General features: G+C 40.1%; 1 protein-coding gene across 8 annotated transcripts in view; it reads left to right on the top strand.

Moving 5' to 3' along the window:
• Positions 1-20329, top strand: part of PHLDB2 (pleckstrin homology like domain family B member 2) — a 246202-nt gene that overhangs the window by 41586 nt on the left and 184287 nt on the right. The window lies entirely within an intron of this gene.

The following is a 20329-nucleotide window of genomic DNA, read 5'->3' as shown; positions in this document are numbered from 1 at the left end:
ACCATTATGATTTCCTAAATAAGAATTTATGCTCATTTCTTCTTTCATTTTGCATCATAAAGCAATCCAAACTATGCAGAATATAATCTGAAGTTAATGCCCAGCTCTAAAACCTAGGTTTAACGTATAGTATTTCTTTTCTCTTGTTTTCTAACAAAGGGACATTTAGTACAGTATCATAAATCAGACCAGTCCTCTCTCAAATGTGAATATCTAGAGAACAAAGAGGCCAAAGGCATTTTGGTTCCAGATTACTAGAAACAGTTCTTTCATTCTCTGTTCATCTTTATGTGATTTCCTTCAATTATGTGCCACATTTCTTTTTTTCATCAAAAGGATGCCGGCTTGTGGTAACTCCCCATATGCATCATATTCTCAGCGTGCTGTTTGATGCCATCTGTTTAATACAATAGAAAAGAAATAGGAGTCCTATCACATCATCTGATTTCCCTCCAAAGAAATAGATGGCACGATTCAGCTGGGCAAAGTCGTGGGTGCTAAATCCTTCAACTAGTTTCAGATGTGAAACATGTTTCTACCCTCGTGGGGATGTTACATATTCCTCTACATCATTGCCTTCCCTTTCTCCTGGTAAATGGTCTGGCTTTTAGCAAATCCAGACCACTTGACAAGCCCTAGAAAATATATTTTATAAAGCATAGGAATCAGCACAATCTTGTGGAGAGCTCTGGGTTTCCTTGCCATCACCCAGCCAACCCACTTCCTTGAAAGAGTCATATAACTTCTCATTTTGAAAATAGGTATACTGCTATGGATTGAATGATACGCGCCCCGCCTCCCCACACCAATACCACCACACAAAATTTGTATGACGAAATCCTAACTCACAATATCTCCTAAATGTGACCTTATTTGGTAATAGGATCTTAACATGCAATCAAGTTAAAATGAGATTCTTAGGGTGGACCCAAGCTGATGCCACTGATGCCCTTATAGAAGGGGGACTTTTTTTTAACTTTTTATTTTATACTCAAGTATAGCCTATTAACAATGTTGTGACTGTTTCAGGTGGACTGCAAAGGGACTCACCCATATATATATATACACATATATCTGGGAAATTTAGACACAGGCCCACATACAGAGAAAACACCATGTAAACATAAATATGGCCGTCTGCAAGCCAAGGAGAGAAGGATGGGATAAATCCTTCACTCACAGCCTGAGAAAGAAGCCAACTTTGTCAACTCCTTAATTTCAGACTTCTACCTCCAGAACAGTGAGCCAATAAATTTGTTTTTTTAAGCCACCCAGTCTGTGGGAGCCCTAGCCAACTAATACAGGTAATTATAGATCCACCTCACCAGGCTTTAGTATTAAAGATTTCAGAAAATACATTAAGAGTCCAATTCAGCTTCAGGGCTGATGTTTCGTTTCCTGGAACACAGTACTTGACCAGTTTCAGTAAAATTAGGAGATAATTCATGGTCTCATGTGAAATGTGCTTGAGCTCTCATTATGCTGTCCGTGGCCTGAGAGTATCTTATACAGAGCATCTCTATTTACTGCCCAGGACTCAAGACAGGCCAGTTTGTCCTAAGAGACCCAAAGATCCATTCTGAACCCCTAAGGAAAAAATGACAATTTTGTAGATGTACCTGTGCAAAAACTGGAACTGAGGAATCTGTGGAGATTATGCTTTTTCCTAGGTTTTCTTCTGCCATCAGATCCATTCTCTTCTCCCTATACTTTCCTTTTGTTCACACAGAGTCCCATAATGACTCATTTTACGTTATTTGATGTCCACTAGGCCGCTTGTGCAGCCTCTCTTTGGCTATTGTTGCTATAGTGGCTCTCAGACTTTAGTGGCATCAGAATCACCTACAACTCAGATCAAAAGTGAAAAAGTGAAAGTGTTTGTTGCTCAGTTGGGTTCAACTCCTTGGGACTCAAATGGACTATAGCCTACTAGGCTCCTCTGTCCATGGGAATCTCCAGGCAAGAATACTGCAGTGGGTTGCCATGCCCTCCTCCAGGGGATCTTCCCAACCAAAGGATCAAATCTTGCAGCTCATCCTGAGCCACAAGGGAAGCCTAAACAGTATATTATTTGAATGTTAAACAAGGATTATCTGTGTGTCTTTACAAATTGATGATCTGTTTTTCTCAGTTCAGTTCAGTTCAGTTGCTCAGTCGTGCCTGACTCTTTGTGACCCCATGAATCGCAGCACACAGGCCTCCCTGTCCATCACCAACTCCCGGAGTTCACTCAAACTCATGTCCATTGAGTCGGTGATGCCATCCAGCCATCTCATTCTCTGTCATCCCCTTCTCCCTCTGCCCCCAATCCCTCCAAGCATCAGGTCTTTACCAATGAGTCAATTCTTTACATGAGGTGGCCAAAGTATTGGAGTTTCAGCTTTAGCCTCAGTCCTTCCAATGAACACCCAGGACTAATCTCCTTCAGAATGGACTGGTTGGATCTCCTTGCAGTCCAAGGGACTCTCAAGACTCTTCTCTAACACTACAGTTTAAAAGCATCAATTCTTTGGCACTCAGCTTTCTTCACAGTCCAAATCTCACATCCATACATGACCACTGGAAAAACCATAGCCTTGATTAGATGGACCTTTGTTGGCAAGGTAATGTATCTGCTTTTCAATATGCTATCTAGGTTGGTCATCATTTTCCTTCCAAGGAGTAAGCATCTTTTAATTTCATGGCTTCAATCACCATCTGCTGTGACTTTGGAACCCCCCAAAATAGAGTCTGACACTGTTTCCATTGTTTCCCCATATATTTGCCATGAAGTGATGGGACCAGATGCCATGACCTTAGTTTTCTGAATGTTGACTTTTAAGCCAACTTTTTCACTCTCCTCTTTCACTTTCATCAAGAGGCTTTTTAGTTCCTCTTCACTTTCTGCCATAAGGGTGGTGTCATCTGCATATCTGAGGTTACTATTATTTCTCCCATCAATTCTGATTCCAGCTTGTGTTTCTTCCAGTCCAGCGTTTCTCATGATGTACTCTGCATATAAGCTAAATAAGCAAGGTGACAATATACAGCCTTGACATACTCCTTTTCCTATTTGGAACCAGTCTGTTGTTCCATGTCCAGTTCTAACTGCTGCTTCCTGACCTGCATACAGATTTCTCAAGAGGCAGGTAAGGTGGTCTGGTATTCCCATGTCTTTCAGAATTTTCCACAGTTTATTGTGATCCACACAGTCAAAGGCCTTTTCGTAGCCAATAAAGCAGAAATGGATGTTTTTCTGGAACTCTCTTGCTTTTTTGATGATCCAGCAGATGTTGGCAATTTGATCTCTGGTTCCTCTGCCTTTTCTAAAACCAGCTTGAACATATGGAAGTTCACAGTTCATGTATTGCTGAAGCCTGGCTTCGAGAATTTTGAGCATTACTTTACTAGAGTGTGAGATGAGTCAAGGCTATGATTTTTCCAGTACTCATGTATGGATATGAGAGTTGGACTATGAAGAAAGCTGAGTGCCAAAGAATTGATGCCTTTGAACTGTGGTGTTGGAGAAGACTCTTGAGAGTCCCTTGGACTGCAACGAGATCCATCCAGTCCATTCTAAAGGAGATCAGTCCTGGGTGTTCATTGGAAGGAATGATGCTAAAGCTGAAACTCCAGTACTTTGGCCACCTCATGCAAAGAGTTGACTCACTGTTAAAGACTCTGATGCTGGGAGGGATTGGGGGCAGGAGGAGAAGGGGATGACAGAGGCTGAGATGCCTGGATGGCATCACCAACTCGATGGACGTGAGTCTGAGTGAACTCCGGGAGTTGGTGATGGACAGGGAGGCCTGGCATGCTGCGATTCATGGGGTCGCAAAGAGTCGGACACGACTGAGCAACTGAACTGACTGACTGACTGACTGAGATGAGTGCAATTGTGTGGTAGTTTGAGCATTCTTTGGCATTGCCTTTCTTTGGGATTGGAATGAAAACTGACCTTTTCCAGTCCTGTGGCCATTGCTGAGTTTTCCAAATTTGTTGGCATATTGAGTGCAGCACTTTCACAGCATCATCTTTCAGGATTTGAAATAGCTTAACTGGAATTTCACCACCTCCACTAGCTTTGTTCATAGCGATGCTTTCTAAGGTCAACTTGACTTCACATTCCAGGATGTCTGGCTCTAGATTAGTGGTCACATCATCATGATTATCTTGGTCATGAAGATCTTTTTTTGTAGAGTTCTTCTGTGTATTCTTGCCACCTCTTCTTAATATCTTCTGCTTCTGTTAAGTCCTTACCATTTCTGTCCTTTATCGAGCCCATCTTTGCATGAAATGTTCCCTTGGTATCTCTAATTTTCTTGAAGAGATCTCTAGTCTTTCCCATTCTATTGTTTTCCTCTATTTTTTTGCATTGATCGCTGAGGAAGGCTTTCTTAACTCTTCTTGCTATTCTTTGGAACTCTGCATTCAGATGCTTATACATTTCCTTTTCTCCTTTGCTTTTGGCTTCTCTTCTTTTCACAGCTATTTGTAAGGTCTCCTCAGACAGCCATTTTGCTTTTTTGCATTTCTTTTCCATGGGGATGGTCTTAATCCCTGTCTCCTGTACAATGTCATGAACCTCATTCCATAGTTCATCAGGCACTCTATCTATCATATCTAGTCCCTTAAATCTATTTCTTACTTCCCCTGTATAGTCATAAGGGATTTGATTTAGATCATACCTGAATGGTCTAGTGGTTTTCCCTACTTTCTTCAATTTGAGTCTGAATTTGGCAATAAGGAGTTCATGACCTGAGCCCCAGTCAGCTCCCAGTCTTGTTTTTGCTGACTGTATAGAGTTTCTCCATCTTTGGCTGCAAAGAATATAATCAATCTGATTTCGGTGTTGACCATCTGGTGATGTCCATGTGTAGAGTCTTCTCTTGTGTTGTTGGAAGAGGGTGTTTGCTATGACCAGTGCGTTCTCTTGGCAAAACTCTATTAGCCTTTGCCCTCCTTCATTCTGCTTTTCTACACATACTGAATCTTGGTTTTCCATTTGGGCCAAGCATAGAGCTGTTACACATAGTAGATGCTTGTAAGTATCTGATCAGTGAATGAATGAATGAATGATTATCATCCTTTACATTTGTATCAGTATCCGTATCAGTTCAGTCGCTCAGTCTTGTCCGACTCTTTGCGACCCCATGAATCACAGCACGCCAGGCCTCCCTGTCCATCACCATCTCCCGGAGTTCACTCAGACTCACGTCCATCGAGTCAGTGATGCCATCCAGCCATCTCATCCTCGGTTGTCCCCTTCTCCTCCTGCCCCCAATCCCTCCCAGCATCAGAGTCTTTTCCAATGAGTCAACTCTTCCCATGAGGTGGCCAAACTATTGGAGTTTCAGCTTTAGCATCAGTCCTTCCAAAGAACACCCAGGACTGATCTCCTTTAGGATGGACTGGTTTGATCTCCTTGCAGTCCAAGGGACTCTCAAGAGTCTTCTCCAACACCACAGTTCAAAAGCATCAGTTCTTTGGCGCTCAGCTTTCTTTATAGTCCAACTTTCACATCTATAGATGACTACTGGAAAAACCATAGTCTTGACTAGATAGACCTTTGTTGACAGAGTAATATCTCTGCTTTTTAAAATGCTGTCTAGGTTGGTCATAATTTTTCTTCCAAGGAGTAAGTGTCTTTTTATTTCCTGGCTGCAATCACCATCTGCAGTGATTTTGGAGCCCAAAAAAATAAAGTCTGTCACTGTTTCCACCTTTTCCCCATCTATTTCCCATGAAATAATGGGACCAGAGGCCATGATCTTAGTTTTCTGAATGTTGAGTTTGAAGCCAGCTTTTTCACTCTCTTCTTTCACTTTCATCAAGAGGCTCTTTAGTTCTTCTTCACTTTCTGCCATAAGGGTGGTGTCACCTGCATATCTGAGGTTATTGATATTTCTCCCAGCAATCCTGATTCCAGCTTGTGCTCCTTCCAGCCCAGCATTTCTCATGATGTACTCTGCATATAAGCTAAATAAGCAGGGTGACAATATACAGCCTTGACATACTCCTTTTCCTATTGGGAACCAGTCTGTTGTTCCATGTCCAGTTCTAACTGTTGCTTCCTGACCTGCATACATTTTTCTCAAGAGGCAGGTCAGGTGGTCTGGTATTCCCATGTCTTTCAGAATTTTCCACAGTTTATTGTGATCCACACAGTCAAAGGCTTTTTCATAGTCAATAAAGCAGAAATAGATGTTTTCCTGGAACTTTCTTGTTTTTTTGATGATCCAGCAGATGTTGGCAATTTGATCTCTGGTTCCTCTGCCTTTTCTAAAACCAGCTTGAGTATCTGGAAGTTCACGGTTCACATATTGCTGAAGCCTGGCTTTTCTTAAGTGGTTCAAATACTCCCTTTAGTGCAGAAGAAACACATCTTCTGTATTTTAAGTCTGAGGTGGCAGCTGTAGACAGAGATAGTATTGCCTCTAGCAGCAAACTACTCCAGTCAAAGGGCTATGGTGTAACCTGCTTATTTTGAATTTATTAAACAAGGAGAGAATTACTTAGGTCTATCTGCCTCCAACAAAAACTCTGTTTACTCACAAAGCCAGATATGGTGAGAGGATTTGAAGGAGAGAGACAAATTACAAAGCTAAAAGTCACTATTAGCATCTAAATGACAATAACAATAGAATGCAGAGATAGGCCATGAATGTCTTCGCAGTTGTAGCAAATGTCCAGATTTCTACTGAAAGTATCCTTAGGTAAATATGGAACCTCCTTTCTCAAGTTAAGCGGTCAACCTCAGAAAGGATGTTAAGTTCCTGGCAACCGTGTCAAAACTTGAGCTAGTCTCATAGCTCTTGTCCCCAGTGACAAAATGCAAAGTGAAAGAAGGGACACGGAGAGATGCTTATGTCCACATGAGCCTCTAGAAGTGGTGATCACTGTCTGAGCTCAAGAATTCAATTTCAAGTTTTTATAGTCAATTGATATTGTTAAGTTTTTATCTTATTATTCCTCAGTCTAAAATGCTCTCCACCCTCCTTTTCACCATAGCAAATTCTTGCTTATCTTTAGTTTAAATATCATTTATGTCAGACAGCGCTTCCCTAGTGATCGCTGCTCTACTTTAAATTAGGTGAACTCCTGCTAGAGACTCTGGAGCATCAAGTACTGACCCCAACAAAGTATTTATGACACATCTGTTCCTGCTTAGGGATTGTCTGTCCTTCTGATGGTAAAGTGCATGAGGGCAACATACTCTACTTTCCACACCATTTTAAACAAGGACTTAGTACATTTGAAGTGATATATAGAGCTTTGTTTTTGTTCTCAGCCTATTCAGAGAGAAGAGAAATGGTGAAATATTTACATTCATAATGTCTTTTTTGGGGGGCTATCTATTTATATATATGGTGCTGTGCCCAGTTGTATCCAACTCTTTGCAACCCCATGGACACAGGCTCCTCTGTCCGTGCGGATTCTCCAGGCAAGAATACTGGAGTGGGTTGCCATCCTTCCTCCAGGCAAATCTTCCCAACCCAGGGATTGAACCCAGGTCTCCTGCCCTGCAGGAGGATTCCTTACCATCTGAGCCACAGGGAAACACAAGAATACTGTAGTGGGTAGCCTATCCTATCTCCAGGGGATCTTTCCAATCCAGGAATCAAACCAGAGTCTCTTGCACTAAAGGTGGCTTCTTTACCAGCTGAGGTACTAGGGAAGTCCCTATTTATATACATTTACATATTACTACATAGTTTGAATTAACCTTTACATACTAAATTTATGTCACAACTACTTTTTTCTTACTTCCAGTTTTGTTTGTTTCTCTTCTTAGTTTCTATCTGCTTTGTCCTCCTCTGTCCCCAGAGGCTATTCCAGGACAGCACATTCTAAAATTCCAAAGCTCTTTGTATTTCAGAATTTGGGAGTTCTTGTTTTGCATGTTTATTTCTAGAAAACTGTGCTTGCAGGAGTTCTGAGGTCTGTGGCTTCAGCATCAAGGTCATGGGAAAATACTTGCTGTTCAGAAGGAGCTTCCTGGAGCCCTCCAATGAAGATGCGCAAATCCTCTGCTGGGTAATAGTAGAAAAGCCAAATGGTGATCACCATTGTTTAGAATACGTCTTCCTGAAATAGATCATCTCAACAGGAAATTACATCTAAAGTGTCAGAATTTGTTTCAGAATTTACTTCTACTTTTCCTAGTAGTGACAAATTATTTAAAAGGAAAGAATAGAATGAGCATTGTTAGGAAGGAACTGAAGCAGAACAAGATTAGGAGATAAGACAAAACATTTCCTTCAAAGTGTGCTGAAGTCTTCTGGTCCAAATTACTCAGAATAAACCTGTAGACCAATCAGTGAACTCCAAGGAAAAGAAAATGTTTAAGAGAAACATGCATAACTATGAATGTACCTGTCCTCCAGAGATAGAAAAGTGACTCCTGATTTAGAGACTAATAAGCTTGCTGTTTATCTTTAGCAAGATTCTAGGATTGAACATTATATTGCCAATTTATGGGCAGTTCAGTCAGAATATCTTGCCTTTGTCCCAAAGGAGTTGGTTAAAATCAAGTTTTGTCAGACAGAAAACTCTATGTCAGGTGAATGCCAAAAAGGAATTCAATTTTTATTCCAGTAAAGATTTAACAAAGTTTGTTATCATATCATTAAGAACCAGAATGTAAACTGATTATATGATTACATGAAAACACAATGGAATTGATTTAGAGCTGATTGAACAAATCTATTAAAGGGGGTTATTTAGCAGATCCACGTCCTTTGGAAAGAGTAGTCTCTTTGGCATGTTAGGCATAGGATTCACTCTGCCTGGTATGTTGATGATGATTTAGTTGACATTTTAAAAAACTGCTGAAAGCACCAAGCTGGGAGGAAAAATAGTTTGGTTAATAAAATCAAGATTAAGATTGCGAAATATTTTAACTGGTGATAAATTTAATTACCAACATTTCACAAACTTATGATTAAGGACACATGTCTGAACAGGAATTTGTAATAATAAGTATTCTATAGATTGATTTAGAAAAATCAAGAAATACAAACAAGCAAATAGAAGGAAAAATTGTCAACATGATAGCCATCAGAACTGTCTGCAAAAACTGCAACTCTTTTCAAGCTCATTGTAAGATTACACTTCCTTACTCCTTGTGAAGTGAGACATGGTGGTTGTTGTTCAGTTGGTCAGTCGTGTCCAACTTTTTGCAACCCCATACAGTGCAGCATACCAGGCTCCTCTGTCCTCCACCATCTCACGGAGTTGGCTCAAATTCATGTCCACTGAGTCGCTGATGCTATCTAACCGTCTCATCCTCTGCCGCCTCCTTCTCCTTTGCCTTCAATCTTTCCCAGCATCAGGGTCTTTTCCAATGAGTCAGCTCTTCACATCAGGTGCCCAAACTACTGGAGCTTTAGCTTCAACATCAGTTCTTCCAATGAATATTCAGAGTTGATTTCTTTAAGGGTTGACTGCTTTGATCTCCTTGCTCTCCAAGAGATTAGCAAGAGTCTTCTCCAGAACCCCAATTCAAAAGCATTAATTCTTCGGTGCTCAGCCTTCTTTATGGTCTAATTCTCATATCCATACATGACTACTGGAAAAAGCATAGCTTTGACTAGACAGATCTTTGTCAGCAAAGTGATGTCTCTGCTTTTTAATATGCTGTCTAGGTTCGTCATAGCATTCTTTTCAAGGAGCAAGAGTCTTTTAAGTTCACCCTGTCTGCAGTGATTTTGGAGCCCAAGAAAATTAAATCTGTCACCATTTCCACTTTTTCCCCTTCTATTTGCCATGAAGTGATGGGACTAGGTGCCATGATCTTAGTTTTCTTAATGTTGAGTTTCAAGCCAGCTTATTCACTCTCCTCTTCAAATGAAAGTAAGACATGGCCTTATGATATTCTTTTAACAAAATAACAAAAGTCTCATGCAGTGTGACAATGGAAACTCGTGGAGCCTCCATCTAGCTGTGAATGTGATGATTAAGCCCCCTCTTGTAGCCTGTGTTTGTATGTAGCATGAGCAAGAACTCATCTTTTGTTGTTAAGATTTGGGTGTTGTTAAGACACTGTGATTTGGGATTATTTGTTACTGCTACATAACCTACTTATCATAATCTATTTTACTCATAAAACTAGTATTTCTGAACATAAGAAGAGATGTGTTTGTGGTATGTTAATTCCCAGTACAATTTTTGTACATATGTATCATACACATGGGTTCCCGAGGTAGCTCAGTGTAAAGAACCCTCCTGCTAAGCAGGAGACACAGGTTCAATCCCTGGATCAGGAAAATCCCCTGGAGAAGGAAATGGCAACTCACTCCAGTATCCTTGCCTGGAGAATCCCATGGACAGAGGAGCCTCGCAGGCTACAGTCTGTGGTTTCACAAAGAGTCAGACACGACTGAGCGACTAAACAACAACAACAGCAATCATACACACATAAGTTATAAAAATGTCACCACTCTCTTTTGTCATCTAGGTTAACTTCCTTATATTGTAAAGTAAATATATTTCTACAACATCAGTTTTATAGCTTTGGACATTGAACTCATTACTCAACCAAATTCCTATTGTTAGAACTTCATTTTCCTATTATATAATAATTAATCCTATAATAACACTCTTTATCACATCTTTAATAATTTTCTTAAGATAAATTTGAGATGTATCATAGGAAGAATGGTTATTGCTTTATTGGGTTTTTATTATCATTTTTAAATTATCCAGAAATAATTAACACAAGAATACAGTCCCACCAGCTGTGTGTTAGAAAGCCAGTTTTGTCAAATATTTTTTGACACAGAATATTGGATGTTTTCATTTTTACTAGCCTAATTTTGCCAGCACCTTTGGTAGCTATTTTGTTTGAACATTTCATGATGTTTGTGGGTTGTTTTACTTCTTTGTTTGTTATTCAATTATTCATGGCCTTTTTCATTTATTTTAGTTGATTCACAAGCTGTGTTTTGATACTGTCTGTTAACCCCTTTCATACATTTTGCAAGCATATTTCTCAGTTTTTTATTCTTTAATATTATCTATGATTTTTTCCATATTGAAGTTATTAAGTTAAGTTAACAAAATGTAGCAATCTTTTTTCTATGAGACTTAGGTCTCTGAAAGTCAAACTTAAGATACCTTCTCAAATCTCCAAATAAAATATAATGTTTTCCTTTAGTGCTTTTATTACATATACATGTACATTTTTAATCCATCCAGAATTTACTAGGGAATATTAAATATAATAGGGATCTTTTCTTCCTCACTCAAAAAAAAAAAAAAAAAAAAAGACCTGGAATTTTTAAGTGACCTAAAACACAATAGGAAGCAAGTAGTGAGACAGACAAAAAAATTAATACAATTTTAACCTTACTTAACAAAAATCTAGGACATACAATAAAGAAGCAAATTCTTCTACTGCATTCCCTATCCATTAGATCACATCTAAAATATTTAGCTTGGGGTTTTACATCTAAATTGGTATATTGGAAAATTGGAAAATAGAGAAGGGCTATAATAGAATGATAGTGGTTGTGGAAAGTCTGTCTTTAGAAGAATAATTCAAGGAATGTTTTGTTGAGGAAGAGATTAATGTTGATAATGAAAATTATATTCAGATTTAGGAATAAGTGCCAAGGAAAAGTTTTAGATTCTTTCTGCATAGTTCTAGACATCAGTAGTTATTGCATTAAAATGTATAGCAATTATTTCACTTACATAAAAGGAAGAATTTTGTGTCCATTAGATCAGTTCAAAAATGAGGTATTGACATTTCCACTATTGAGGGATTTCAGACGATGACTAAATGCCATTCTATCAGGGAATTTGTAGAGGAGATTCTTTCCTGGGTTGGGATATGTGTGTGTGGTGTGTGTGTGTGTGTGTGTGTGTGTGTGTGTGTGTGTGTGTGTGTGTTAGTCACTCAGTCCTATCTGACTCTTTGTGAGCTCAAAGTAGACTTCCAGGTTTCTCTGTCCATGGAATTCTCCAGGCAAGAATACTGAAGTGGGCTGCCATTCCTTTCTCTAGGAGTTGGGATTTGGACCAAAAATCTCTAAGGCCCCTTCCAAAATCGAAGATTTTATGGATAATATTCAGGACTATGTTTGACCTAAAGAAAATGGCCTAATAAATAACTCTTATTCCTTTCAGAAATTTAGGTCTGAGTTATGAAAATGATGTAAGCTGAGAAGATAAGACAAAGCATCAGTTGAGAAACAGGAGCATTAACTTTGGGCATTTGTGTACTAGCCCAAGCTTCACCACCCAGTAATAAGCTGTAGAGCCTTAGGCAAATCACTTATCTTGCCTGGGCTGCTATTTGTAATTCTAAAATGAATGCAGTGAATGAAGATATCATTGCTAGGTCATCGAAGGATCCCATCTACGATGCTATAATTCTATGTTTAATAAATAGGTGGGATAAACTACATATCCAGGTTTCCAAATGGAAACCCAGAAGTCTGTTCTAATAAAACCTGCCGATTTCAGTGGCTTATCTTACTGAGAGCCTCTACAAACAGATCCAGAGGTTAAATTCAAGGTTGATGCATTCATCATTAATCAAAAATTTTAACAATCTGTTGTGTACCAGGCATTATGCTAGTTACCAGAGATTCAAAGATGGTTAAAATGAAGTCTGCACTCTCAAAGACCTCACATTTAGCAGTGATGACAGCCTAGTAGACTAACAATTACAATACAATGTGATAATTATGCTGAGTGTCTTTAATTACTCAAAGGTTCAAAGACATGCATCTTCTATGTAAGTCTCTAAACAGTAGGTCTCAGTTCAGTTCAGTTGCTCAGTAGTGTCCAATTCTTTGCGACCCCATGAATCGCAGCATGCCACGCCTCCCTGTCCATCACCAACTCCCAGAGTCTACTCAAACTCATGTCCATCAAGTCGGTGATGCCATCCAGCCATCTCATCCTCTGTCGTCCCCTTCTCCTCCTGCCCCCAGTCCCTCCCAGCATCAGGGTCTTTTCCAAAGAGTCAACTCTTTGCATGAGGTGGCCAAAGTACTGGAGTTTCAGCTTTAGCATCAGTCTTTCCAATGAGTACCCAGGACTGATCTCATTTAGGATGGACTGGTTGGATTTCCTTGCAGTCCAAGGGACTCTCAACAGTCTTCTCCAATACCACAGTTTAAAAGCATCAATTCTTCGGCGCTCAGCCTTCTTCACAGTCCAACTCTCACATCCATACATGACCATTGGAAAAACCATAGCCTTGACTACACGGACCTTTGTTGGCAAGGTAATGTCTCTGCTTTTTAATATGTTATCTAGATTGGTAATAACTTTCCTTCCAAGGAGTAAGCGTCTTTTAATTTCATGGCTGCAGTCACCATCTACAGTGATTTTGGAGCCCCCCAAAATAAAGTCTGACACTGTTTCCACTGTTTCCCCATCTATTTGCCATGAAGTGATGGGACCAGAGAGCATGATCTTCGTTTTCTGAATGTTAAACAGTAGGTCTAGATGGTCTAAATACTCTTCCAGCTCTACATCATGCACATGCTTCTGAATGAGAAGAAAGACTAGCCTTCCATACCCACTCCACCAAAGCTAATCAGATGCTGAGCAATGCCACCAAGGCTCAAGTCAGAGAGTCAAGCACAACTGCTTGTTTAAGATTAAAGATGCCTCTGGAGTCTCAGTTAAGCAAACCACAAATAGTCTCCATATATCCCTCCTAACAATGACCTCTGTGGACATTTTCCATCGTGCTGGCTCATCTAAGATTTCATAGTACTATATAAATAAAACCCAGAGGGACACCCTTCTGTGCTTCACTTCATGGGTGCTAAGTTGCTTTAGTCGTGTCTGACTCTTTGGGATCCTATGCACTGCAGCCCACCAGGCTCCTCTCCATGGGATTGTCTAAACAAGAATACTGGAGTGAGTTGCCATACTCTCCTCCAGGTGATCTTCCCAACCCAAGGATCAAACCCACATCTGTTATGTTTCCTGCATTGGCAGGCAGGTTCTTACCCCTAGCACCACTTGGGAAGCCCTTGTGCTTTAATAACCTACTCAGTGAAGGCACATTTGGTTTTTAACGAAGGGTCTAATCATACCCCTGTGATTGCATTGGCAAAGGGTACTGATTCAAGTGATGGTTGGGGAGTGGCTTGTCTAGTATCTGAAGTTGGCCTTTGCGGGGAAAGTTATATGATCTGCCTCTTAGAGCCTGTTTACTACTAGAAAAGGATTCTGATGCTGTATTTTGTATAGCACTAAGCCCTTAAATTCCCACATTATGAAACTGGGTTTTGTTTTAATTAAGAACAGAGGAAAAGAAAATACATTAGGTGACCAAAGAGAACATTTCAACAGGACCCTGACACATGTGATTGCTTCTCCCACTATTATCTTTCAAATAAAATACATCCCACGTATGCAGCAGCCCAGGGAGCAAAGTGTGTCTTAGAATAGTGGTCTCAGAATCACCTGCAGGCCTTGTTATAGCATGGAGTGCTGATCCACAACCCTGAGTCCTTGATTCACATGAGTCTGAAGGGGTTCCCAAGAAGGTGTATTTCTACAAATTCTCAAGTGATGCTGCCTGCTGATGGTGGTATTGGAACCACTGCCTTAGAAAATAGCTGATACTTGAAAAATGCTTTTGCATCTCAAAAAGCTTCCCAAGCCAACCCAAGTTTCTCTGTCCATGAAGGGTGTCCCTAGAGAAATCTCTCAGAAATGGAATTAAAAAAAAGAATGGAAATAAACATCATTAAGAGTTTTCCTGGGGCTAGAAGAAAAGATATGAATAGGTCAGTGACCTTTGATGTATGTTGTAAATGAATAGCATCTACAATAGGTGAAACCAAATACCTGCTTTGAATCAGCATGGAGAAGACAAAGAAACAACCCATCAAGATATCATACTTCAGACTAAGGCTCTTTGTCAGCAATATCCTAGTTTACCTCTTTTCTTGGTATTTATGATGTCTTCAAGAGTTGAGTTTTTGGGTCTTTATGTACTCCATGTATAACCTGAGAAGCTAAGAAATTTTTTTATTGAAGTATACTTGATGTATATAATATTACATAAGTTGCAGGTGTACAATATAGTGATTCACAATTTTTAAAGGTTTTACTCCATTTATGGGCTTCTCTTGTGGCTCAGCTGGCAAAGAATCTGCCTGCAAAGTGGTAGACCTAGGTTCAATCCCTGGATTGGAAAGATCCCATGGAGAAGGGAAAGGCTGTATTCTGGTCTGGAGAATTCCATAGACTGTATAGTCCTTGGGATTGCAAAGAGTCAGACACAACTGAGAGACTTTCACTTTATAATTTATAGTTATTATAAAATATTGGTTATATTTCTCCTATTGTACAATATATCCTTGTAGTGGTGATTTAGTTGCTAAGAAGTAGCCAACTCTTCGCAACGCCATTGACTGTAGCCTGCCAGGCTCCTCTGTCCATGGGATTCTGTAGTCAAGAATACTGGAGTGGGCTGCCATTTGCTTCTCCAGGGGATCTTCCTCACCCGAGGATCAAACCCAGGCCTCCTGCATTGCAGACAGATTCTTTACCATCTGAGCTATGAGGGAAGCCTATATATCCTTGTAGCTTATTTTATACCTAATTGTTTGTACCTCTTAATCTCCTACCCCTCACTTACCCCTTCTACTGCCCTCTCTCCTCACTGGTAACTACTAGTTTGTTCTCTATATCTGTGAGTCTCTTCCTTTTTTATTATATTCACTAATTTGTTGTCTTTTTTAGATTCCACATATATGTGATATAGTATTTGTCTTTCTCTATCTGACTTACTTCACTTAGAATAAAGCCCTCCAAATCCATCCATGCAAATGGCAAATTTTCATTCTTTTTTATGGCCAAATAGTATTCCACTGTGTGTCTGTGTGTATCACATCTTCTTAATCCATTCATCTGTTAATGGACACTTAGATTGCTCTCATATCTTAAGTAATTCTTATCCTCATGACTTCAAGTTACTTTAGTTTGTGTTCTCTATGTGAACAACTCAATAACTCAGCACTATAGGTATTAACCCACTCCAGTGTTCTTGCCTGGAGAATCCCAGGGACTGGGGAGCCTGGTGGGCTGCCATCTCTGGGGTCGCACAGGGTCGGACACGACTGTCGCGACTTAGCAGCAGCAGCATAGGTATTCGTTGTTTTCTCTATAGCATGCTATGCTATCACAATGTCTTTAGAGAACAGTCAAAATTAAATGGCCTCTATAAATGAAAGATTCTTCTTTATCTTTGGACACTTTTCTGCACTTGGATATCAAGGCTGGAAGTAAGGACCTTCTCCATAGTGTCATCCATAGACTCTTTCCCTGGTGTCACGGAATGCGACTGTGGCCAGGCCGTGCCACAGATTAAAGCATTTGGGGGCTGAAACTATAGTGCTCAATTTGCTTTTCTCCATTTCCAAAGACACGGCTGGTGGCCTGTGCTGATTCTGGACTTTCACTCCCCTGTTCTCTGGGGCCCTGCTTCTGGTTCTTCCATTTCTCTTCTGGCCCACTTCATCTCAAAGAAGACATTGTCACCCGTGGGAGAAAGGGGAGACATTCCACAGATACAGCCAAGAAGAAAGCGCCACCCCAGGGTAGAGCCACTGGCAGCCCACTCAGGCAATTTTTGGGTGGCTCCAACACTGCTGCATATTTCTCCAAAATAAGACATCCAGTTAAAGATACACCAAATTCTTCTTTTTCAAGAATCTTTAAATAAACAGACTTTGCAGGCCCCCAAAATAAACCTTTGCAAATAAAACAGTAAATTTTTAGTAAGTATATTATAAATAGTTGGCTAGGAATTTTCTAATCTGGAAAATATAAGAAATGGAAATGAAAGGAAAATGGGCCAAGACTCCTGATCACAAATAGGCTTCTCACTTAAACCAAAATGATCGCCTCATGCATTCTTTTTTAAAAATAATAATAATTATTATTATTCTTTGGCTGTGCCAGGTCTTATTTGTGACACACAAGATCTTTGATCTTCATTGCTGCATGTGGAATCTAGTTCCCTGACCAGAGATCAAACCAGGGCCCCTTGCACTCAGAGTCTAAAGTCTTAACCACTGGGCCACCAGGCAAGTCCCACCTCATGCATTCTGACCCAAGAAAGTCACTGGTTTCTAGGAATATGGTTGTTCAGATATTTTAGCCTCAAATGTGGTTAAAGAACAAGAGAAAGGACCTTGGGTAATGAAACTAGCAGACAGAGAGAATCACAATGCAGTTTTTTCTTTTTATTATCATTTCAAAACAGTGATTTGGATAGATGTTATTTTGTATCTTGTAAAAGCCATGGGGGTAAATATGCATGACTCCCCTCCTCTGACAGAAAACCAAGACCAACAAGATAGACTCAGCCAAGTCAGAAGGAGACCTGGAATTTGTGGGTGTCAGTCCTGCTATTTAATGTCAAGGGCTTCATCCTTTAAAGGCTAAAAAAAAAAAAGGCCAGGAAGAGAAAATATATGTCACTATTATTTTCAGTGACATTAATTTGATGTTCCCTAAGTGAAAAGGTGTCTCTAAAACATTTAAAGCAGAGACATTACTTTGCCAACAAAGGTCTGTCTAGTCAAAGCTATGGTTTTTCCAGTGGTCATGTATGGATGTGAGAGTTGGACTATAAAGAAAGCTGAGGGCAGAAGAATTGATGCTTTTGAACTGTAGTGTTGGAGAAGACTCTTGAGAGTTCCTTGGACTGCAAAGAAATCCAACCAGTCCACCCTAAAGGAGATCAGTCCTTGGTGTTCATTGGAAGCACTGATGTTGAAGCTGAAACTTCAATACTTTGGCCACCTGATGCGAAGAGCTGACTCATTTGAAAAGACTCTGATGCTGGGAAAGATTGAAGGCAAGAGAAGGGGACGACAGAGGATGAGATGGTTGGATGGCATCATTGACTCAATGGACGTGGGTTTGGGTGGACTCCAGGAGTTGGTGTTGGACAGGGAGGCCTTGTGTGCTACAGTTCATGGGGTCGCAAAGAATCAGACACGACTGAGAGACTGAACTGAACTGATCTGACTCTTGTTTACTTCTCCATTCTAGCTACATATTATTTTTTTCTTTCTGAAAAAAAGGACTGAGGTAAAGTATTTAATAGTAAAATTGGCATGGATAGACATACCACATAGGGCTGCTCTAAAGTAAAGATGAAAAGGATAACCTATGAGAAAGCACCCAGCAGACAGAGTGTAGATGTTCAATCAAGAAATAACTCCTCCTTTGCTTGTTGGTAGAGGGAAAGCATTACAGGATCATGGACAGACAAGTGTTATTATGAAAGCTATGTTAAGTTCTTCCCCTCAGTGGAGTTAAATTGGTGAGAAAGGAACACCAAGGTTTATACATCAAATCTGTCTGTGCCTCTTTTGTAGACTAAATTTATTCTTCCCAATCATCATTGCAGGTTTTAGAACAAAGCCTCAGATAAAGCCATGATCCTCACAAGCAAAGAGGGCTCTCTAAACAACAAATTAAACCCACAGTTCAAGGTTCTATCAGATTCCTGGCATCAGATTAGGTGTTCCTTTGAAGAGAAGATTGCTGTTATCAATAGAACTCCTTATGAGCCCTCTTTCTTAGAAGGTGTAATAATATACTTTCTATGGGAACTAACTAGTCATTTGGTCAACCAACTATTAAGGAAACACCATTTATATCTGGTTACACAATTAGCATGTATTTCCCTGTCTGGATGATTTTAAAGGCTATTAAGAATGAAATAGTTTTGCTCTGAGTATATATAAGTACATTTTCCATAAAATGAGAAAGAATGAAATGCTCTGCCATATAGACGTTGGAAGCCACATTCTGTAGTGAATAAGAATACAATTTTGGGTTCAGATGGTCCTGAGTTCAGATTTCTTGACTAGGCTGTGGACTTGGGAAAGTTATTGAACCTTTTTGAGATGCAGTTTTCTCATCTGGAGATGATAATAGCATACCTTGTAGAGTTCTTAACAATTGCATGTCAAGTCAAAGTGTAAGTTGCTCAGTCGTGTCCAACTCTTTGCAAGCCTATGGACTATAGCCCGCCAGGCTTCTCAGCCCATGGAATTCTCCAGGCAAGAATACTGGAGTGGGTTGCCATTCTCTTCTCCAGGGGATATTCCTGACCCAGGTATTGAACCCTGATCTCCCACAGTGCAGGTGGATTCTTTACTGCCTGAGCCACAAGGGAAGCCCCAAAATTGCCTGAGATAATGTGTATCATGTACTTATTATGCATACAGTGTCTGACCCTATAGGAAATGCACCAATAAACAGTGGTTAATATATTGGTTATGATTACTAATTGCGCCAAGATTGGCCTAGCTACTGTCACAGGGGCTGTGTGCCTTGAGCATTTTTGTTTGTCCTTTACCTTTAGCCAGCTGAACAACTCCAACTGCAACAGAAAGATGGAGCCCCCGAAAGACCCAGGGAACAATGACCTCTTTGATGAATACAACTGCCTTATTGTGAAGTCCATAATCTGGTCAGTCTATCCACTCTATCCAGGGTCTATCCAGCCAAACCACCTCAGAACTTTGGACTGGAGTTCCATCACTGGAAGAGTTGCTGTGGAGTCTCCATGAGCTTAAGGAGTTTAATGGGGTCAGGAGCGTGTTGTAGGCAGTAGGAGTTAAACTTTTCTGGGTCATACCATTGCCTCAGAGGTGTTTCAGCTTAGTCAGCCACCAGAAGGTGGAAACCTAGACTCCTAGTATTTATTCCTACCCAGAAATAGGCCATACCTGAGTTTTCATAATTCTGAAGGCTTTGTAGCATAGCTCTGAGTATTCAGCCTCCCTCATCAGAAATAGAGACAACTCTCCGTTTGGTGACTGGCCAAGGGAGAAACTCCTGCTATTGTAGAAAATGGGATATACTCTATTCCCTTTGACTCCAGATCGGCTCCGAAAGCCTCCTTTCCAAATAGACTTATTCATTCTCCTCAGGTAAATGTCTCTCCTCTCACAAAGACACACATATTCAAAGTCCTTGAAAAGTTGTGTTTACCTCCCCAACATTTCTAGTCCACATAGTAAGTAGTCTTCTTACATCTTCTTCACAGCACTTAAGGTGTTAGGAATCTCTCAGTAAGTTGCTGAGTGACTGTAATCAAGGAGTCAGACTATGACATTAAACTAATTTATGTTTGTGGCCATCTAAGCAGTAGTATTTTGTCCAAGAGAGATAAGTTCTCATGGATGCAGAAGAAACTTTGGTGAGATGAGCATGATGGATTCTTTACCAAATGAGCTACCATGGAAGCTCATAGAGAAGCAAACTTAAAGATTAAATGTTTCCTAGGAATCCACGAATATTGGTGCTGTAAAATGCATCTCAATCTCTTTATAGACACAGTTAA

This window comes from Oryx dammah, unplaced genomic scaffold, assembly GCF_014754425.2.
Source record: "Oryx dammah isolate SB20612 unplaced genomic scaffold, SCBI_Odam_1.1 HiC_scaffold_2, whole genome shotgun sequence".
NCBI lineage: Eukaryota > Metazoa > Chordata > Mammalia > Artiodactyla > Bovidae > Oryx > Oryx dammah.
The sequence above is the reverse complement of the archived record's forward strand: the minus strand, read 5'-3'. Positions and strand labels throughout refer to the sequence as shown.